Genomic DNA, 23,886 nt, shown 5'->3' with positions numbered 1-23,886 from the left:
CGAGCCATTTGTCATTGCTTCACAAGTGGAGCAGGTGTTTTATGTGTCAGATCCTCGGAGGTCGGATTGGCACGTTGCCGTGACTACCAAGATTAGGGATACATATGACTTGGAAGGTGAGGCAAATGATGTTCTGAATCATGCATACACACAGACTACAATACAACATAGGCAAAATATGCAACTTTCAGATCATGAAGGTGACACAGATTTTGTGTGGACTAGATCAGATATAGAAGGGATGATAGTTCAGACCCCCATTGAACTAAACAATGAAATTGCAAGTTCAGATGACGACAATATGTCTAATTGAATGACCAGTCTCGGTTGATGATGAGTATGTATGCAATGTTATACTATTACTTTTTTTTATTTTACAAATACAAATTTATGTATTGTGATTGCACTAATATCAATTGTTTATTTTTAAACAACTAGTCAATAATGAGTAATGATGAGTTTTATGATGGCACGAGCTCGGAGGAAACAGTAAGAGCACAAATATCTTTACTTATATTTTTGTCTATTAAACTTAGTCAATATGTGTATTTACCTAATATCAATTGTTACAGTCCTAGAAAGTCCGGAAGAGGACCAGCTGGGGCAAGGAGGTTTTGTCAATGCCAGTGGAAAAAAAATTAGCATACAAATAGATGATAATGGCCAACCTTGCAATGAGAGAACTGCACAATTGATGACTTGGATAGGAGTTAAAGCTCGAGATGCACACTTGCTACCTGTATCTTATTCAGATTGGAGGAAAATTCCCCCACCTCTAAAAGATGATGCAGTGAATAAGATATATGTAATATAAAAAACAAATACCATTTTTTTATTTCATTAAAGTGTTTGTTACTTACGTTTTAAGTAACTCTATCTTATGTTGTATGCAGGAAAAATTCAACATCCCTGAGAATCGTAGGAAATGGATCGAAACTAAACTGAATGAAAGATGGAGGGACTTTAAGCATGGTCTAAAGGCAAATGTGTTTAAGAAGTATACCACACATGAGGAGAGGCTAGCTCATATAGATAAACGTGTTCCACAAGAACAATGGAACGTACTCCTTGAGACATGGAGTCAAGAGAGTAGTCAGGTATGGCACCTACAATTTAGCCAACCATAGGATAAAATAATGGAATAGTAAGTAGATTCACATTATATTGCTCATATAATTGTGTATATTTGAACAATGGTAGGTTGTATCGGAACGTAATACCGATCATAGGGCCAAACTGTTATCATTGCATACCACAGGAAAGACTCCTTTCGCTGTAATTCAAGAGAGGAAGGTAATATAATTTTTAATTATAAATGTTTTTTTTATAGTTAACCCGGTTTAAGATCTTATATACTAATACTCTCTATCACTAATTTATTATTTTTGTTTAGCGTAAAGAGCACCCAGATGAAGGACCTCCCTCTCGTATGGAATTGTTCAAGGTGACTCATACAAAGAAAGATGGATCTTATTCAGACCCCATTGCAGAAGAAAGGATTGTAAGCTTAATAATCTAATAAAAAAACTACTAATGTAAATTCAATACTGTTTACTCAGGTCTGTATTGTCAAATGCAGGCTAAGATGGACCACGACCTTAACAATCAACCTGAAGAAAAACGTGGGGACCATACCGTGCAAGATGGAATCTTCAGGAGTAATGTAGGTGAAGATACTCGTCGGGTACGCATGTACGGAGTTGGATTAACTCCGAAAGCGATACATGGAACGGCAGCAGAGCGCGCTAAGTCATTTGCTCTAGAGAATGCAGAGTTGCGGACTGAGGTACGAACATTAAAGGAGGCAGGGTTTGAACAAAAAGAAGAGATAAGTGGATTGAAGGATATTATTGCTGAACAAAAAGAAGAGATAAATGGATTGAAGGCTGAGATGGAGATTTTTAGGCGATTCATGCGAGGGCAACAAAAATGAGGTGGATATCTATTGTTATTGCTTAAGGTAAATTAAACTTAACACATAGAAATTATCCATTACACTTGGGAGGTTTTTTTTTTATATGGTATTGTGGTTACTGTATATTCCATCCCTCTCTCTGTCTCTCTCTCTCCCTCTAAATAAACCTTTCATGCTTTTAGCTTTAAGGTATTTTTTTTTTAAATTTTATTTTATGAATTCCATTCCTTTTGCCAAGTAAAATTTCCTTCTATGTCTGCTACAACTGCTGGTCATTGATAAATCCATCATTTATTTACTCTACAATATTGCAGGTTGTTATTGCAGCATTGCTTACGTGGTTGGGATGGTTCATTTTGAGAAGCTGGTCTTTACTCTAAATGTTGGATTCCCTCAACTGTCACCTCTTGGAGACACTTTTTTTTTTTTTTTTGGTGAAACTTGGAGACACTCTTCATTTACCTTGACGTTTGTCATTTGTCATTTTGTCTTTAGTGTTTTTGTTTTGGTACTTTGCTCTCTCGATGGATAAACAGATCTGTAAATATCCATTATGCGTGCGTTGATCCTAATCTCAGCTTTATGGATGTGTTGTTTATTTATTGCCCAATGCCCAACATTTAGCTCCATGCAACGTCTGTTTCTCTTGTTTTTGTCTTGTCAAATTTTCTTTGGTGTGCTAACTCATTTCAGATAACTTAATTGTTGGGAGATTCTGGAGCTGAAGCAAAAGCTTTCTTCTGCTGATGGTAGCCCTTAATAATAATTCTATTCCTTATACATATTGTTGTCTTCTAGAAGCATAGGGGTGGAGCAAAGAATGTCCAAGGGTCAATCTACAGTGAATCCTGCTCTCTTGATCCGTATGGACGAGGAAAGGAACAGTCTCGATCTGCTTCAGGTACCTTAGCTTAAACACTCAATTTCCTTTTTTTTTTCTTTTTTTCTTCTCTACTGTTGTGTTTTTTTGTGATGTTTTTGAGGTTTATTGATTTTTGTTTGGAAGTTTTATTTTGTACTTCATGGAAAATGAAGGACTCATTCCATCTGCTGAGGAGGAGTTCAAGAGGAAAGAAGAATATTGTAGTTTTGTCAGGAGGAAGGTAGCAGATTTCTTCAGATGGTCACACGATGATGCTGGACAAGATATTCCGATGGTTTTCTCCGAATCTTCTTCTTCTTCTTCGTACGATGAGGATGATGATGGTGAGTCTTCATATCATGATTGTGAATCTTAATTTCTTGGTGATGATGATGCTGAAGGATCTCCATTAATTTGCCCATAATTAAAGGGGTTGAAATGATATGAGAGATTCTTGCTCTGCTCTGCTCTGCTTAGACTTGTGCCAAAACCAATCAGGTTTCCAGTTTTACCATTTTTTATTTTATCTCTCATTTAAAAAAAAAATATGATATAATAATAAGAAGAAAATCTAACCATGTGTATGTTTGTTGATGCAATCAGTTTGATTGATGATCAGCAGCAAATGCAATTTTCTGTGGACCAAATCATCCAAATGGTGGGATTTTTGGCAAGTGTATCATTTATGCTCTAAAATGCTTTTTAATGACATGAACGTGATATCAGTGTTAAAATCAGGTTGCTGTCCGTCAAATATTTGGATTTAGTCTCCTAAGCTAGAATTCCAATTAGATAAGTGTTTGATCATGGTTTCTAGGGTGGTTTCTTCACCCACAACCCTGCAATTAAGAAAGCGTTTGCTTCAATGACCCCTCTGTATAACTCTTGATCTTGCATAAAGAGTTTTGTCAGGTAACTGTATTACAGTGATGAGGGCCTCACATTCACTAATCTTGGTGCATATATCTAGTGCTACATGAGTGACTATGTAGGGTGGCCAGAGGTTGTGGTTGCCAGCACCTTTTGGTTGCTTAATAATAGTTAATGGTGATCTTCAGTTCAAGAGTCTTACAGAAAACTATATGAGATGGTTTCAACATCTTAGTTCTGTTGCAGGGAAATATTATTGGATCAGAATCAGCTAAAATATTGGATCAGAATCGACCATTGTCGAGCCCAATTAACCCAATTAGATCCTGCAATGATAACCTCACCTTGTGGAGCAGCATCCTTCTACTAGTCATGTATGGGGTAAGTGCAGGAAATCTAGACACTGAAAGAGCATCAATAAACACTAGAATAATCACATTCCACTGTTTTGTTCTGAATGGTGGTAGTGCATGCAGAAATGACATTGTATCCAGTAAGTGTCCCAGCATAAAAATATTCTTGATTCTTGAGTCATATAAGTACCAAAAAGCATGGCTATGAGAAGAAATGAAAAGATGATAGTCCCTTGGACTAGAAAGTGTGAGAATGTTCGCTCATAGTTATTCATTCTTTTTACTATAAAAATTATCTCCCTAGTGTATTGCAAGAATTGACACCTGGACTCTGTTCTTTACATAAAAAATCCCTTAGAATAATAGAAATAATAAAGAAACATAAGGGAGAAAAACAATATTTAGGTGCAAAGCCCCAGGAGATAAGGGCAAATTATTTCATTTAATCTGAACTTAGGATAGATTGGTGCAGGTGGGACAAATGTAGCAAATAACTTCTTCATGTTCTCTCCCGGCCACTCTCATATTAGTTTGGACTAGTACCCAGAAAAAAGTTAGTTGGACTCTTGGTCATACGTATCCCAATTCCCAAGTTTGTATCCAACCAACAAAAAGAAATTATATGGATGACCAAGGTTCAGAAAAGGCCAATGAAAGTAACACATGCATATGCCTCAAAACACCCAATCATAGTACAGAAAAGGAAAAACTTGAATAAGACTTTGAAAAACAAAACATACACAGATTAGGTTGCTATTTGTTTATGTTCCTTGTGTTGATGAGATGCTTTGCTGCATATCATTAATCCTGTGAAGGAAAGGCATTGTACTGTAGTCAGATAAGGTAATGGTTAGGTGGGGATATTTGTTATTACTCGTGTCTTTATGCTCTTATGTGACAAACCAAAACCCGTCATGGCCAAGTTGAAAGTGATATAGCATACCCCCAAGAAAAGGGAGACAAAAAAAAAGGAATGATATCCCTATTGCTAGAGCACAGCTGGTGAACCCCATATGCAGTGGCATATTTCCTGCGCATGCTATTTATTATTTTTAGTTTCAGCTTATTTTTATTTTAGTTTGTGTATCTCAATTACATTCTTACTTAAGATTCTTTTTTTAGTGCCTATTGTCTCTTTCATTTCTTTCTTCCCCTCTTTCAACTTTTGTTCTGTTACGATATGCATTGATATGTTGCTGTTCTCACATTGAAGTAGGCTGGTAGTACTACTGTTTTAGAAACACAATTTTTGGAATTTTGAATGTTCATGCACATATATTTAACTAATTGCTGCCTAGTTCGGATCCCCCTATAGCATGTAATTGGTCTCTTGCTTAGTTCAACATTGAGGCAACTATTGAAAATGCCAATCCGGTGTTTTAATAATGCTTCACGGTGAACTTGATGAAGGCATTGTTCTAAATAGTTCTCTCTATGCAGGTTGGTCTCATCTTGCATGCTATGGGATTCAACAATTCCACCCGCATATACCTTACAGCAGGTGAGCTCTTTGGCAGACAACGGTTCATGAAGCCTTTCACGGATCTATTTCCTCGCTTTGAGAACCACAACACAGTACATCCTGCTGCAGAGGAGCTGGCAGAGAATACTCGGGGTTTGCTAGAGATCCAATCAAGGTTCGAGAGGAATTCTCTAGTGGAGATGTGTTTCTTGTTGAATGCCTCTTGATCTTCAAATTAATAATGATGTTTTTTCTTTCATTTTGAAATTTGGATGTATATTTATAGGAATATTTATATATTGTAAATAAATTTTTTTTTTTAAAAACTATCACACCTTTTACGATGGAATTTAATTTCCATGCCAAAAGATGTTACATTTCCGTGGTATATAATATAAATGTCCGTCGTATATAAGGTAGTTCTAAAACTACGGCAAACGTAGCAGGCCCCATATCATTTATTATGTACCACAGTAATTATATCCGTCGTATATAAGACTCTTATACCACGGATTTCATAATCCGTCATATCTAATGTTTTGTTATCCCATAGGAAGGAAAGTGTGTGGTATATAATTTTTTGTACCCTACGGAATATGATCCGTCGTATATAGGTAACTTTATACGACAGTACAAGTATGTCGTGGTATATACATGCTGAACCGACATACAACAAATTTCCGTCGTAAAAGCTTACGACGGCAGTCCATCCGACGGTTGTGCGACGGATTGTTACCATCGTAAATACATTTTTTGGGACGGAACAATCCTTTTGCCACGGAAAATTACCGTCGCAAAAACTCTGATTTCTTGTAGTGTTGGATCTATTTTGTGTGATTTTTCGCAAGGAACACAATGGTGAGACCTATATAAGCACCCCATGCTCCACGTTTTCTGAAGGACAGAATGGGTATTTTATTTATTCTTGAAGGAATCCTAGTCATCACCCTTACTCTCTCTCTCCTCCAACTTCTCAAGGGCACTTCTGGAATTCTACTTGGGATAGATTTATATTTTCTCATCTATGGAAGGTTGAAAAATCAAAGATGCTTTGATTTTATTGCTTGGAGAAGATATCTACAAAGAAAAGGAAGCACTTGTTAGAATTGGAAGTTTATTTTTCTAGAAATAGAAGGTCTATGTAAACAATCTTCTCTTCTTCTTCTTTCTATTTTTTCTTTTTTCTTAGGATTCAAGGCATTGTAAAAGAGGAAAGAGAAGAAAATATTCTCTTCTCTTAGGGAATATTTCTCCTACACTTCCATCTTTTCTCTTCTCCTCTCTTCCACCTATAAATACCCCCTACCTCTCTTGTAAAAATTTGCTCATTCACTTAGTGAAATTTCTTCTCTTCTTCTCCTTCTAATTTGTGATTTTTGGCTTTTCTAAGTTCTAGTTTGTTTTTATAATTTTTAGTTAATGGTTATAATAGGTTTAGTTTATGCTTTAATTTCAATTTAAGTCTTCAATTGGGTTGTAATTTCTTAATTCTAGTTTAGGTTTTAAGCCTTCTAGTCTAAGTTCTTAAGTTGATGACAAAACTTGAAGATTTAAAAGAGGAGGCCATGGTAAGTTTATGCAAGTATTCAAGCTTTTCATTTACATTCATGCAAGCACATCTAGGTTTTACTATCTAAACTCTCAATCTCATTCTCCATCTCCTCCATCTCTCTCTATCTTCTTCTTCTTCCCCCTCTATTTCTTTTATTTTAATTTTATATGGTTGTGGTTTATGGATGCATTTTTATTCTCTTATTTCTTTTTATGTGGTTAGTATGTGTGGCTGCATTTTTATTCCTTTCAATTCGCTTTAGTTTGATAGGTTAGATGCTCATGTGTTAGGACGCCGATTTAATCCCTTAATTTTGTTAGATGCTTATGAGTTAGGATGCATTGATTTTTGTTAATTTAATTAGTTTAATTTAACACTTTAATTTGGTTCACTTTGCAATACTTTTAAGTTAGTTAAATAGAGTGGCGTATATTTCCTCGTGTTCGACCCGTAGCTACGATTGACCCGTACGCTTGCGGTATTATTTTAACTCAAACAAGTTTTTGGCGCCGTTGCCGGGGAGATTATTGTCCATTTTATTTATCTGACTTTTAAGTAGTTCAAAGTGTTTTAGTTTATTATTTTCTTTTTTATTTTTTTGAAAAAAAAAAAAAAATCAGTTTTTGAAAACCTCTTCTTGTTTCTCTTCTGTTTCAAATAGTGTGCGCCCAATCTAAAGTCCTTCATATGCTTCAACCCTCCATCTTTTGATGTCCCTCATAGGATTAAGTTACCTATGACGCTACATCTTGACTTGGTTGGGTGGATTGACATGTGACTTATCTTTGGAGGTGACCACTCTTGATAACAGGAAAGCGACATAGTGAGAGTGTTGGAAACATAAACGTATAGTAGACCTCCATTCTACATCAGAATCCATATTGGAGTCGCACGTAGGTTGCTATAGAAGACTATACGGGTTCCCTTGCTGTCAACCTATATGGCATCCTTACAGCTTTTGAACCATTGTTTCACTTTTTGAGGGATAGAGATGCACTATCTACCTTGGGCTCCCTCTTGTTTCTAGTTTTTTTTTTTTAAGTGTTTTATTTTTCTTTAATTTTTCTAAAGGAGACCTCATATCTGTTTAGGTGGCTAAGGTGTGGACTCGTGATTCAAGTAATCGCCTTATTAGAAGACCACCTTCTCTACTACTTTTGACCATGGGTGACCAACAACCCAAGACTCTTAAGGATAGGTTTTACCCCACTAGGGCTGTACAGCCCTCATGCATTAGTCTGCCTGTTGTTACAGGGAATAACTATGAACTCAAGACCAACTTCATCAGCATGCTACCCCATTTTCATGGGATGGCTAATGAGGATGCATATCTCTTCCTTAGGGAATTTGAGGAGGTCTGTGTTCTAATTAAGGTCCAGAATTTGACTGATGATGCAGTTAGGCTTAGGTTTATACCATTTGCCCTGAAAGACCAAGCCAAGAAGTGGCTCTATGGACTGCCAACAAACTCCATTAATACATGGGATGAGTTCACCATTGTCTTTTTGAGAAAATTCTTCCCTCTTCACAAGACCAATAAGCTTAAAAGTGACATCCTCCAGTTCAGGCAGAAACCACATGAGTCCTTTTCTAAATTCATGGAAAGATTCAAGGACCTCCTCTTAGAATGCCCTCACCATGATTTTGACTTGTGGCAGCTATGCCAAATTATTTATGAGGGTATTGATTATCAGACCAAGCAACTTGTAGAGTCTATATGTCCAGCAGGCTTTACTTCTTTTTCTGAGGAGAATGATGCATGGACATTCTTAACCAACTTGGCTGATAAGACTAGGGAATGGGAATCTTCCCAAGATGCTCAAAGGACCACTAAGGGGTATCTCATTGAGGGTATGCCAACCAAGGAGGCCAAACTTGACAGCCTCATAAAACGGTTGGAGTCCATAGTTCTTAAAGAGTCTATACCAGTTAATCCGGTCAACCAGGTCAACCATATGTCGGTATGCAGTTGGTGCCAAACCCCTGGACACCTTTTTAAGGAATGCCCCAACACCTTGGTGGGCAATTCCAGTACTGAGAATGTAAGTGCCCTCTACCAAAATAACCCATATAGCAATATTTACAATCCAGGATGGAGAAATCACCCCAATTTCTCATGGAATCAAAGGAACCAAGCAGGCCCATCCAACTTTAACCATCAAGGCCAGGTTGGTGCCCAAAGGACCAACTATGCACCACAAAGCCAAGGAATGTCTCCTAACCCCTTTCCCCCTCGTCCTCATCCAAGACCTTCTATTAATTCTGCTAGGCCTCCTCTCCTTGCACCTTATCAGCAACCCCCAGGGTTTACCAATATAAGAGAGGCAACAAGATTGAATGAGATGGACAACAAGATAGCTCTTCTCATGACAAGCCACAAAAACATGGAAAAACAACTCACCCAGCTTGTCACAATCCTGCATGAGAGGGAAACTGGGAAGTTACCTAGCCAGCCTGAGCCAAATCCTAGGCATCAGGTTCATATTCAGCAAGGTACCCAAGCTCCTCCAACCAATGTTGCACAAGGCCAACAGCACCAAGGGCCCTCCAGACAGGTAAATGTTGTTTATACTTTAAGGAGTGGCCATGAGTATCAACAGGCTAGTGCACCTCAGTCTTTATCATCTCATACTCCTGTTGACTCTCCCCCTTCTGAAGAGGCCATTGAAGTGCCTACTGTTTCAGGTTCGTCTGATGAACCTAAAGATATACCAGATGATTTGGTTGAGGAAACCAAAGAGGATTCTATTGAGGAAGTTAAAAAGACCAACCCTGAAAGAATTTATACCCCACCTGCCCCTTTCCCAAATAGGTTGGTTAGCAAGAAGTCTCCTTCTGTGGAGAAGATATTGGATGTGTTCAAACAGGTTCAAGTGAATATCCCCTTGTTGGATGCTATTGCCCAGATCCCCGCTTATGCTAAAGTCCTCAAAGACTTATGCACCCAAAAACGGACCACCAATGTGCCCAAAAAGGCATTCTTGGCTGCTAACATTAGTTCTCTAATCTCACAGCCAGTAGCAGCCAAGTATAAGGATCCGGGAAGCCCCACCATCTCTTGCACTATAGGCCATACTACTATTGATCATGCCTTATTGGACCTTGGTGCAAGTGTGAACCTCTTACCCTTTCATGTCTACCAACAACTGGGATTGGGAGAACTGAAATCGACCAAAAATACTCTTCAACTTGCAGATTGGTCGGTTAAAGTTCCTAAGGGAATGATTGAGGATGTCTTGTTGAAGGTTGGGGAATTTATTTTTCCTGTAGATTTTATTGTTTTAGATACCCAACCCACTGCCAACTTCAAGGACCAAATCCCAATCATATTGGGTAGACCATTCCTAGCTACCAGTAATGCTTTAATCAATTACAGGAATGGTCTCATGAAATTATCTTTTGGCAATACTTCTGTTGACTTCAATGTGTTTAGGTTGGGCAAGCAGCCTGACATGGATGAAGAGGTGCATAAGCTTCAAGGATTTTCCGATGATATTGATACGTTCTTTGAGATTGATTTTGATTCGGGATTTTAAGAATGTATGCAAGAATTGGAGGGTGTTGATGATACTCCCTTATCTGAGGTCTGGAGCATCCAACCACCTTTGGAGTCCCTTGGACCCCTATCCACTTCCATTCCCAAATCCTCTATTATTGAGCCCCCCACATTAGAGTTGAAGGCATTGCCCTCCAACCTCAAGTATGTCTTCTTAGGACATGATCATACTCTTCCTGTATTGCTTCTGATTTGACTTCTATTCAGGAAGAAGAGTTGATTAAGCTTCTAAAGGACAATAAGGAAGCCATAGGTTGGACCATGTCTGACATCAAAGGTATTAGCCCCTCCATTGTTCAACATCATATACATCTGATGGAGAGTTCCAAACCTTCTAGGGAACCCCAAAGGAGGGCTAATCCTGTGATGAAAGAGGCAATCAAGAAAGAGATCCTAAAATGCTTGGATCATGGCATCATTTATCCTATTTTTGATAGCCAATGGGTGAGTCCTGTGCAGGTTGTGCCTAAGAAAGGAGGAGTCACTGTAGTTGAGAATGCTAATAATGAGTTGATTCCAACCCGTATCCAAACGGGATGGAGAGTGTGCATTGACTATAGGAAATTGAATGCGACCACTTGGAAGGACCACTTCCCCTTACCTTTTATTGATCAGATGTTAGAGAGACTAGCTGGCCATGAATATTATTGTTTTCTTGATGGTTATGCAGGCTATAACCAAATTCCTATTGCTCTAGAGGACCAACACAAGACCACTTTCACATGCCCTTATGGAACCTTTGCTTACCGGCGTATGCCTTTTGGGCTTTGCAATGCCCCTGCTACATTCCAAAGGTGCATGATGAGTATCTTTTCTGATATGGTAGAGCACTTCCTAGGGGTGTTTATGGATGATTTTTCTATTCACGGCTCTACTTTTTCTAATTGCTTGCATCATCTCTCTTTGGTTCTTAAAAGATGCATAGAAAAGAACTTGGTCCTGAATTGGGAGAAGTGCCACTTCATGGTAAAGCAAGGTATAGTTCTTGGTCACATTGTGTCCAAAGAAGGGATCAAGGTTGATAGATCTAAGGTGGACCTTATTGCCAATTTACAACCACCTAAGAGTGTGAAGGACATTAGATCTTTTCTTGGCCATGCAGGTTTTTACAGGAGATTCATCAAGGACTTTAGCTAGATAGCTAGACCTCTCACATCTCTTTTGGCAAAGGACTGCCCATTTGATTTCTCTTCTGAGTGTCATGATAGTTTTGAGCAATTGAAAAGAGCGTTGCATTCAGCCCCCATTATTCAAGCTTCAATTTGGACAGTTTCATTTGAACTTATGTGTGATGCCTCTAATTTTGTTATAGGGGCTGTTCTTGGGCAAAGAATCAATAAATTGCCCCATGTGATTTATTATGCAAGTAGGACTCTTAATGATGCACAGCTTAATTATAATACCACTGAGAAAGAATTTTTAGCTGTTGTGTTTGCTTTAGAGAAGTTTAGGCCCTACTTGGTTGGATCACATGTGATTGTTTATACTGACCATGCAGCTATCAAATATCTTGTGCAGAAGAAAGATGCCAAGGCTCGCCTCATTAGGTGGGTCCTTTTGTTACAAGAATTTGATCTTGAAATTAGGGATAAGAAAGGGTGTGAAAATTTGGTTGCAGACCATCTATCCCGGCTGCCTAATTCCTTGACTGTTGATTCTCCAGTCAACGAGAATTTTCTTGATGAGTATCTGATGGCAGTGTCTAGTGAACTTTGGTTTGCTGACATTGTTAATTATCTGGTTACGGGTGTGACACCTGCACATTGGTCCACCCAAGATAAGAATCGTTTCTTTTCACAAGTTAAGTATTTCTTTTGGGATGATCCTTATCTTTTTAAGACCTGCCCGGATCAAGTAATCTGGAGATGTGTCCCTGATCATGAGCAACAATCTGTCTTATCTTTTTGCCATGATCAGGCTTGTGGAGGCCATTTTGGGCCTAATAAGACTGTGGCCAAAGTTTTACAGTGTGGATTTTATTGGCCTAGTCTGTTTAAAGACGCTTTTACGTATTGCAGGGCATGTTCTTCATGCCAATCCTTAGGGTGTCTTACTAAGAGAAATATGATGCCCCTCAACCCAATTCTGGTGGTTGAGGTATTTGATGTATGGGGTATTGATTTCATGGGGCCTTTCCCTAACTCTTTTGGTAACCTGTACATATTACTTGCTGTGGACTATGTGTCCAAATGGATTGAGGCAGTTGCTTGTAAGACCAATGACCACAAGGTGGTTGTGAAATTTCTGAAGGAGAACATCTTCTCCCGTTTTGGTACTCCCCGGGCTCTCATTAGTGATCGGGGCAAGCATTTTTGTAATCGGCCTTTTGAGGCCCTCATGAAAAAATATGGTGTCATCCATAAGTTGGCCACACCCTACCATCCCTAGACCAGTGGCCAGGTTGAGGTTTCAAATAGGCAGATCAAGCAAATTCTTGAGAAAACCATCAACCCGAACCGCAAGGATTGGTCTAACCGATTGGTAGATGCGCTGTGGGCCCATAGGATAGCCTTCAAGACCGATCTTGGTCAATCTCCGTACCGTCTGGTGTATGAAAAGGCATGTCACTTACCTGTAGAGATTGAGCACAAGGCCTTTTGGGCTATCAAGAAGCTTAACTTTGACCTACGCACTGCAGGTGCCCATAGGAAACTCCAACTATCTGAGTTGGAAGAGCTTAGGAATGAGGCATATGAGAATGCCCGAATTTACAAGGAAAAAACTAAGGTTTTCCATGATAGGCACATTTTGAGAAAATCTTTTGAGGTAGGCCAGAATGTTTTGTTGTACAATTCTCGTTTGCATATCTTTCCAGGAAAGCTGCGTTCTAAATGGGATGGCCCCTATATTGTTCAAAAAGTTTATCCTCATGGGACTGTTGAAGTCCTCAATCCAAGTACAGGAGCTACTTTCAAGGTCAATGGCCAAAGATTGAAGCCGTACATAGAGATGCCTACTCCAGTTGACGAAGAGGTCATGAATCTCCATGAGCCTCTTTACCTTGACCCCTGATATCCTGGTATGTATCCCCTCCCTTGTCCTTATTCTTTCTTTTCTGCATGCATTGAGGACACTGTATGAATTAAGTGTGGGGGGGGTGTGTTGGACTTTAATTGTGAATTTTGTCAATTTTGAATTTTGTCAATTTTGATTGTGACGATAGTTTTTGGTTATGTGCATAAGTCTCTTCAATTTGCAAAGCGAGAGTGAGAGGGAATTAGGTGCCCTCCTAGAATGCGAAATAATAAAAAAATCCCTTTTCAAGGATGGTAGTAGGTTTGTATCCGGTGATGGGGATTGAGTTTGAAAATATGAGTGCTACTTCATGTGATGGTTAGATTCCTCTATGTGTTTATGGACCCCTTTGATCTTTTGGCTAGTAGTTGAGACCAATTTGTTTGTGGCAAGGCAAGGCATGAAAGTGGAAGTGAATGAAAAAAAAAGAAAAAGAAAAAAACAAGGAACAGAAAAGAAAGTGGAATTCCTTAGGACTAGACAGGGCACTGTGCCTCATGAAGCAGGGTGACTTGATCGAAATTCCTTGGAAGGAAACTCAAAAAAAAATAAAAAACTCTTGCATCAATGTCTCAATGTCTTATGGATATATGCAAAAAGCGAAGCTATCAAGTATTTGGGTGTCTGGTGTATGCTCCACCATGTCATTCAGAGAACAGTAGTGGAGTAGAAATAGAGTTTGTGGTTGAGAAAGAAAAAAAACTTTTGCCTTAATGCCTGAAAAAAAAAAAAAAGTATGGTCAACAATACTCAATGCCTAAGTCTTTGGTTCCATCGATGCTATGGGGGGTTTACTTGAAGGTGAGTAGTGTTCAGAAAATATGAGGAGATCCTTTGAACTTGATGCATGCTTGTTACTTGAATTGATGTGGGGTGATAAAATTCAAGTGTGGGGGAACCTTTGGCTCCTTGATCATTAGTTGAACACTTTTTGGGATTAAGTGCACTGTCCTATTTATGCCATGATTAAAATTTGCAGCATTTATTTACAATTGAATTTTGGGTGTATATTCATTGCAAACACCCACGAGACACAACTCGTCCACTAGGGGTAACCTAGGGGTTTAAAGGCTTGTTGCACATGCTAAGTGCAACCGTGATTCCTACGAAAGTGAGTTAGGAATTTCTGCATTCTAGGTTAGTTTTTGTTTTTGCTTTACTTGAGGACAAGTAATGTTCAAGTGTGGGGGAATCTGATGAGCACATTTATGTGTGAAATTTTAGGGCATAAATTATACATTTTACCACATTGGACAGAGTTACTCGGTGCTTTCTTGTGCTTTTCAGGGTTTAGGTGAATTCTTGTGAAAATGAAGGAGATGATGCTAAGGAGATGTTTTTAAGCTTTTTAGAAGTGTAAATGGACGCATAGCCCATCGAGTCAGCTTCGCAATGGTTCAAACGGCACTTAATTCCAAGTTGAAACGAAGAAGTTATGGCTGTTTCCGTAACGACGCGTGAAAATGATCTGCAGGGGTTTATTTATAATTATTGACAATCGGATGGGGACAAAGTGAAGCGGAAGTTTGGATTTTAGGGGCCTTAATGCAATTATCAGAAGTTACTTTACTGTACCCGAAAGATTCCATTTGGAAGGCTCTGGACAGTCCAACTTCAACTTGAGATATCTTGGGCTCCCCAACTCCGAATTGGATGAAATTTGGGTCTATTTTGTGTGATTTTTCGCAAGGAACACAATGGTGAGACCTATATAAGCACCCCATGCTCCACGTTTTCTGAAGGACAGAATGGGTATTTTATTTATTCTTGAAGGAATCCTAGTCATCACCCTTACTCTCTCTCTCCTCCAACTTCTCAAGGGCACTTCTGGAATTCTACTTGGGATAGATTTATATTTTCTCATCTATGGAAGGTTGAAAAATCAAAGATGCTTTGATTTTATTGCTTGGAGAAGATATCTACAAAGAAAAGGAAGCACTTGTTAGAATTGGAAGTTTATTTTTCTAGAAATAGAAGGTCTATGTAAACAATCTTCTCTTCTTCTTCTTTCTATTTTTTTCTTTTTCTTAGGATTCAAGGCATTGTAAAAGAGGAAAGAGAAGAGAATATTCTCTTTTCTTAGGGAATATTTCTCCTACACTTCCATCTTCTCTCTTCTCCTCTCTTCCACCTATAAATACCCCCTACCTCTCTTGTAAAAATTTGCTCATTCACTTAGTGAAATTTCTTCTCTTCTTCTCCTTATAATTTGTGATTTTTGGCTTTTCTAAGTTCTAGTTTGTTTTTATAATTTTTAGTTAATGGTTATAATAGGTTTAGTTTATGCTTTAATTTCAATTTAAGTCTTCAATTGGGTTGTAATTTCTTAATTCTAGTTTAAGTTTTAAGCCTTCTAGTCTAAGTTCTTAAGTTGATAACAAGACTTGAAGATTTAGAAGAGGAGGCCATGGTAAGTTTATGCAAGTATTCAAGCTTTTCATTTACATTCATGCAAGCACATCCAGGTTTTACTATCTAAACTCTCAATCTCATTCTCCATCTCCTCCATCTCTCTCTATCTTCTTCTTCTTCCCCCTCTATTTCTTTTATTTTAATTTTATATGGTTGTGGTTTATGGATGCATTTTTATTCCCTTATTTCTTTTTATGTGGTTAGTATGTGTGGCTGCATTTTTATTCCTTTCAATTCGCTTTAGTTTGATAGGTTAGATGCTCATGTGTTAGGACGCCGATTTAATCCCTTAATTTTGTTAGATGCTTATGAGTTAGGATGCATTGATTTTCGTTAATTTAATTAGTTTAATTTAACACTTTAATTTGGTTCACTTTGCATTACTTTTAAGTTAGTTAAATAGAGTGGCGTATATCTCCTCGTGTTCGACCCGTAGCTACGATTGACCCATACGCTTGCGGTATTATTTTAACTCAAACACTTCTCCAAGGCCACCGAGGCTGCCCTCTATTTTGTATAATTGGCCTCGAACAACACTTCCCTTGAGGAGAAGGCTAAGAAGCCTGGGGAGGCAGCCAAAAGGGCCATCAAGGAAGAAGAGGGGAGGAGGAAGAAGGTCGAGTCCAATCTATAGGCCTTGAAGGCTGAGCTGAAGGCTCTGAGGGAGAGGTCAGCTAAGGAGGTCGAGGACTTGAAGGCCGAGCTCAACGGCCTGAAGGAAAAAAGCCGAGGCTGACCTCCAGAAGGCTCTAAAGGAGGTTGTGGATGATTATCTACAATCAACGGATTTTTGAGAGGTGCTCCACCAACTGAGCAAGCCCACCTAAGCTTCGGGGTTCAGGGACGGTCGAACAGAGGCTCTGAATGAGCTTCGAGAGTCCTATACTAACTTGGATCTCTCGTAATTCGACAAGGACGCCACAACCATGGTTGAAATCGCTAACGCTGAGGATGGAGTAGAGGTGGAGTTGATCTTGGAGCCGTCTGCTAGACTTGCCCTTGAACAGTCTGGCCTTCTCGCCGAGGACCTACCTAAGGATGTGCCTACTTTTTGAAGACTTTGTTTTTATGTTTTTGTGAATGTATGGTCGACCCGCCGAGGTCTTTTCTCTTTTTATCTTGTTTATTGCTGCCGATTCTTCGGCTTTCATCAATGAAGTTTCCTTTCTTTTTCAAAGTGTTTTACATCGTCTTTCCTTCTCGGTGCATAGCATAAGGGGACCCAATCCCCGACGCCATTAGGCCGACCCTTGTACTTTATAATTTTCTACTTAGAGATTATGCTTGGATTTTAGTTATATCAATTTGCCGATCCCTGAGGCTGATCAGTGAGGCTGACCCTTTTACCTTGGAAATTTTTCATGATTTCCTTCTAGAGATCATATTCTGGCATGGTCCTTGAATATTGATTGGGGCTGACCTTGAAGGTCGGATCCACGTCCTCAATTTTGTCGACTTATGTGGGTCAGTCTTTGGGGTCGGCGACTCTGTAAAGACTGGTCTTGTTACTAGGCCATTTGTCAACCTATGAGGGTCGATCTTCGGGGTCGGCCAATTCTATGAGGATTGGTCTTATGACTCTGCTTTTGCTGACCTATGAGAGTCTATCTTCGGGGTCAGTAATTCTATGAGGATTGGTCTTATGACTCTGGTTTTGCCGACCTATGAGGGTTGGTCTTCGGGGTCGGCCAATTCTATGAGGATTGGTCTTATGACTTTGAGCAATAAACAATTTGGAGTGAACTAGGAGCTTGGATGAGATCTTATTTTTATTGATGTAAAAAATTTTCAAAATGAGAACAAATTTAAACTTTGCCAAAATAAACTCTAACAATGCTCTAACAATCTTCTGTTGATAAAACTTCTTTAAGTTCTCAGAATTCCAAGGTCGGGGTATCTTCTTGCCCCCTGGAGTCTTCAAGGGATACGTTTCCGAACGGATCTGCTTGGAGACTATGTACGGTTGAGATGCGCTAGCCTTTCTTAGGACGAGGTCCCCTTAGCAAAATAGACGTTCCTTCACCTTTGAGTTGTAATACTTTGCCGCTCTCTGTTGGTACGCCATGTTCCTCAATAACGCATTTTCTCTTACATCATCAGGGAAGTCTAGGTTTGCCCTCAGACCATCTTCGTATGTCCTCTCGTTGAAGCTAAGTGCTTGGTAGGACGAGGCTTTCACCTCTACCAGAATGAGTGCCTCGATCCTGTATGCCAATCTAAATGGGCTCTTCCCGGTCGGGGTTCTCACAGTAGTTCTATACGCCCATAGCACACTCGGTTGCTCTTTCACCCATCTCCCTTTGGCCTCGTCCAGCCTTCTCTTTACTCCTGCTAGCAACGTTCTGTTGGACACTTTGACTTAGCCATTGGACTTTGGATGAGCCACTGCCACTGAGCGAAAGTCTATGTAGAAATGCTTGCAAAATTCCAAAAAGTTTGGGTTGTCAAACTGCTTGCCGTTGGCGGTAATTAGCACCTTGGGAAGACCGAATTGATAGATGACTTTGTCTCAAAATAACTTCTCCATATTCTTCTCGGTAATGGTTGCCAATGGCTCGGCCTCAATCCACTTAGTAAAATAGTCAATGGCGACAACCAAATATTTTTTGTTTCCCAAGGCCGGGATAAAATCTCCTAGTATGTCCATCCCCCACATGGAGAAGGGGATCAGACTCAGCATCGGGGTCAGATGTGTTGTGGGCTTATGTGGAACACAAACAATTGGCATTTCTCGCAAGTCTTCACATATTTCATGACTTCTTCTTGTATTCTTGGCCAATAGAACCATTATCGAAGCACCTTATATGCTAGTGCTCGGCCTCCCATGTGACTTCTGCATATTCCTTCATGTACTTCGGCCAAAGCATACTCGACACCTTTTGGTCCGAGGCATCTAAGTAGCGGGGCTGAGGCTGCCCTCTTGTACATTACTCCATCCACCATGCTGTACTTTACAGCTCAGATTTTGACTTTCCTTGCCTCCTCTCGACCCTCTGGGAGTTGATCATTCTCCAAATAATTGACTATTGGGTCCATCCAACTTGGACCATCTTCCTCGATGTGGCTAACCTTCTTGTCATTCAATGACGGTTCATCCAGAATTTCAATATAAATCGAACTACTCAGACTCGAGACTTCAGCCTCGGTAAGCCATGACAGTGAGTCAACGGTGGCATTTTCTTCCTACAGTACTCGAGTCATCTCAAAATGCTGGAACTAAAAAATCAGTCCTCGGGCTCATCCAAGGTAAGCTATCATTCGTTCATCCTTTGCCTCATACTCGTCGTTAACCTGGTTGACCATAAGTTGTGAGTCACTCATTTCTTTCAGTCGTGCGATGCCTATGACTTTGGTGACTCAGAGCCTGGCTAGTAGAGCCTTATACTCGACCTCGTTATTGGAGGCCGAGAACCTAAATCTCAACGCATATTGAATACAGAATCCGTTTGGGCCGACCCGTATCAAGACCGCACCACTTTCGGCCGCATTGCTTGACCCATCACCATTCATAATCCAGGCCTGCTCCACCTCATCTTCTGTGATCAGCCTTTCATTACCTCAGACCTCAAAGTCGGTCACAGTACATTCAGAGATGAATTCGGCCAGGGCTTATCCTTTTATGGCCATGCGGGGTCGATAGTTGATGTTATATTCGCACAGCTCAACCACCCATGTGATCTACCGACCTGACACATCAGGCTTGTGTAATATCTTCTTGAGGGGTTGGTTGGAAGTATGGCCTCAGGTTCCTTGCCACGATTACCAGTGCAAACATGACCTTTTCAAACTTGGAGTATCGCGTCTATGCATTAATTAACACATGACTAACGTAATATATCAGCTTTTTCATTTTGCCCTCTTCTTTCAGTAGTGTGGCACTGACTTCCACAGGAGTAGAGGCCAAGTCAAGTTGGAGCTCTTCTTTTGGCTCTGGTAGGGAGAGGAGAGGCGAATTCTTCAGATATCATTTTAGCTCCTCAAAGGCTTGCTGGCACTCGTCTATCCATATAAAATCCTTTGGGTTTCGAAGGTTCTTCAATGTCTTAAAGAATGGTAGACACTTGTTGCCCGACCTCGACATAAAGCTAGCCAACGCCGCCACTCTTCCGTTCAGCCTCTGCATTTTCCGAACCGTCTTGGGAGGGGTCATCTCTTGGATGGCCCTAATCTTTGCTGGGTTGGCTTCTATACCTCGAACGGAGACCATAAAGCCGAGGAATTTCCCCGAGGTCACCCCGAAGGCACACTTGGCAGGGTTCAGCTTCATCTGATTCTTCCTCAATACTCCGAATGCTTCTTCCAGGTCGACCAAATGGTGATCAACCTTCAGGCTCTTGACCAGCATGTCATCTACATACACCTCCATATTTTGACCGATCTCGCCTCGAAACATATGGTTGACCATCCTCTGGTATGTGGGTCCCACATTTTTCAACCCAAAGGGCATTACTCTGTAGCAAAAGTTTTCTTGATCAGTTCGGAAGGCCGTGAACGCATCATCTTCTTCATGCATGAGGATCTGATTGTCGCCTAAGTACGCATCCATGAAGCTGAGCATCTCGTGACCAGCGGTGGCATCGATCAGTAAGTCAATCCGAGGTAAGGGGTACTCATCTTTGGGACATGCCTTATTAAGGTCAGTGTAATCAACGCACATTCTCCACTTCCCATTCATCTTGGGAACCAGGACGACATTTGCCAACCACGTTGGGAACTTCTCTTCTCTGATGAATCCAAATTGTTGGAGCTTTTTCACCTCTTCCTTGATCGAGGTCTATTGATCAGGGCATAGTTCCTTCTCTTCTGTTGAACCTTCTTTTGGGTTGGATCAATATGGAGTCGATGCTCGGCTATATCTCTAGGTATCCCGATCATGTCCGCGGCCGACCAGACAAAGACATCTATATTGCTTCTTAGGAAATCTCTGAGCTTTTCTCTTTGCTCCATGCTCAGCAGTGTTCCTACCTGAACTGTCTTGGTGGGGTCACCCCCGTCGAGTGGAAATGGGATAAGGTCTTCCACTGGTTTCCCCCATTGCTCAGTCAGCTTATCCCGTTGGTCTTTTGGGAGATCTTCTACACACATGGCTATTCCTCGGACGTTGCCTTTATTTTATTTGATGACCGTCGCGTTGCACTCTCTAGCCTTCTTCTGGTTGCCTCGGATTTTGCCGATTCCATTCTCTATTGAGAATTTCATCTTGAGGTGGATTGGCGAGATGATGGCTCCGAGGACGGTGAGTGTTGGCCTATTGAGTATGGCGTTAAAGGCTACAACCGACCTCACTACTATGAACTTAACCTTGACGGTTGTTTGGCGCGGTTCTTCCCCGATTGTAACCATTAACTTGATTGAACCTTTAACCGTTGCTCATACTCCTGAGAATCCATATATGGAGGTTCCTTCAGGCTTGAGTACGTCATCACCGAAGCCGAATTGTCTATATGTGTCAAGAGACATCAGATCTACCGACGCCCCTATATCTATCAATACCCGGTGAACGGGTCTTTTCACAATCTCTACTTGTACCACCTAAGCATCATCATGAGGTAAGCTTATACCTTTGAGGTCCGTGTCCATGAAGGAGATCACTATCCCGGTCTTTGCTATCTTATTCGGCATCTCCGCCACTGCTACGAACCACGCGTTGGCCTTAGCTTTTCTTGTTAACTCTTACCCGGGGCCTCCGAGGATAGTGTATATTGGTTCCCCCTTGGCACCACCCGGCCCTGAACCCTAGTCTTTCTTTTTAGGTCGGTCCCAGTTCTCACCGCGTTCGGCCCTCTGGTCATCGCGCCTCGGCTCGTCTCTCTTTCAATCGCGGTCTTCATTTGGCCAACCTCCGCGTTCGTCTCGGCCCCCCCTTCACACATCGCTTCAAATGTCCTGCCATTTTCAGCTCTTCAATTTCTCTCTTCAGTTGAAAGCAGTCCTCGATATCATGGCTGATGTCTTTATGAAATTAACAGTACTTAGTCGGGTTCCGAGATGTCCCCGCTTGCATTGGTCAAGGTCGGCGCACATACCCCTCATCCCGGATTTGCATCAAGATCCCCTTGTGGAACGTATTCAAGGGGGTACACTCTGGACTTCAGGCTAGGTCCGTCCTCTCAGGTCGGCGATCTGTCTTGGTTCGCTTTTCTTCCTTGCGGTCATCCACCGCTGACCTCTTTTTCTCTCCCTTACCTTCGCTTGCCTTCTGAGCTTGGAGAACTTCTGCCATGTTAGCGAACTCATTACTTCTCTCCAAGAGCTCGGCCATGTTTTTGGTTGGTTTTTGAGCCAAATCCTTGATGAGGTCCATGTGCAAGAGGCCATTGCTCATTGTTGTGTGGGCCGTAGCCTCATCTAGATCCTTCATGTTTAAGGGTTCTTTGTTAAAACGGGAGACGAAGGCTCGAATGGGCTCGTATGGCCTCTTCTTAACACTTAAGAGGTTGACCATCGTCTTTTTATGCTGCATACTACTCTGGAAGCGCGTGACAAATGCTTTGCAGAGCTCGGAGAAGTTTGTGATGGAATTCAGCCTCAACCATGAAAACCACGAAGTGGTTGTACCCTTGAGGGATGCCGGGAATGCACGACAAGAAACTATTTTTGATCCTCCATACATAGTCATCATGGAGTTGAAATAATTGACGTGGTCGATTGGGTTGGTCATCCAGTCATATCTATCGAAGGAGGGAGTTTTGAACCCCAGTGGTAGTGCCACATTCATTATCTCAGGGGGATACGAGTGCTGCCCTAGCATTGATTATGCATCCCTCATTGTATGTTTGTTCATCCCTTCGAGCTTTTCATCGAGTTCTTGCAGCTGTTGTTCTACTTCTGTCTCTTGGGGTCGGCCGTTGAGTTCATCAAGGTGTGGTCGGTCGGATCCTCGATCTCGGGTGTTGTGTTCATCCAAACAGCCGTTATCTTATGCTCGGCCATTGTGTCTGGCTCAGCTGTCCTCCCGAGTGATAATTCTTTGAGGACTTCGTTGTCGGTCTCCTCGTCGTGTCGGACTTCGATGCTAGTGGCTGTGACGTGACTCTTCCTGGCATGAGTGACTCCTTTAAGGGTCCTCCGGGTGGCCTCGACGCCCCCTATGCATACTGTTCTCGCCTAGTCAACCCGAGAAAACCGATCTCCTTGATACCGAGGCCATTGGGTAAAGGTCTGCCCGCATCTTGGACCCCACTTGGCCATCTTTGTCCCTCGAGTTTGGATTCTGGCTCAGCGGCGGAGGGGGAGTTCGACGAGTGGTCGAGATGATGCCGCACGACTCAACTCTCCTCAGGCTCAATTATCTATGACCCGAGGGTCCCTGGCAAGCGCGAGTGGCAATGGTGGCGCTGGTGGCTGACCCAGGTTCCCACCTGAGCCAGCTAAGCCACGAGGGTGTGCATCGTCTCATTGGTGTAAAGCATTTGTAATTGAAGGTCCATGAATCGATGATTATTGGCTGGAGCTTCGGGGTCAAGATTCTCTGATATGGGAGGCGGCGACGGCAAGTTAACATCAACTATTGTCAGTTTGCCCTACGGTCGTCCTTGCGTCGTATTCAGCAGGCTAGCTCCATTGCCGCCGTCCTCGGGCAGGGTCGGTTCGGCTACCACGTTCGTGCCGCGTCGATTCCCTCTTCCTCGTGGAGGTCTTCTCGTCGCTCCCTGGTGCTAGGTTTCGGGTGGAAGTGAGTTTCTCGTACCCCCACTGGTTTGTGTTCCCTCTCCCCTAGAGGTGGTGCCGTGCTGACCCGATCTCGTATTGTAGACACTAAATTTTGTCATCCCCCGGTGATGATGACAACAGGACACGGATAGACATCGGTATCTCTCTCAAGAAGGACTCTTGTCCCTACATCTAAACCAAATCACCCTAACATCCCTAAAATGACTTATAAGACT

At 41.3% G+C, this 23,886-nt stretch overlaps 1 long non-coding RNA gene across 1 annotated transcript; it reads left to right on the top strand.

Annotated features, from left to right (window-relative positions):
- The first annotated feature begins 43 nt into the window (after positions 1-43).
- On the top strand, positions 44-14,402 carry LOC122662300. The gene is made up of 3 exons (XR_006333004.1): positions 44-337; positions 14,238-14,243; positions 14,392-14,402. It is a non-coding gene; the product is annotated as an uncharacterized LOC122662300 (long non-coding RNA).
- Positions 14,403-23,886: the final 9,484 nt, after the last annotated feature.

This window comes from Telopea speciosissima, chromosome 5 (genome assembly GCF_018873765.1).
Source record: "Telopea speciosissima isolate NSW1024214 ecotype Mountain lineage chromosome 5, Tspe_v1, whole genome shotgun sequence".
Lineage (NCBI taxonomy): Eukaryota > Viridiplantae > Streptophyta > Magnoliopsida > Proteales > Proteaceae > Telopea > Telopea speciosissima.
The sequence above is the reverse complement of the archived record's forward strand: the minus strand, read 5'-3'. Positions and strand labels throughout refer to the sequence as shown.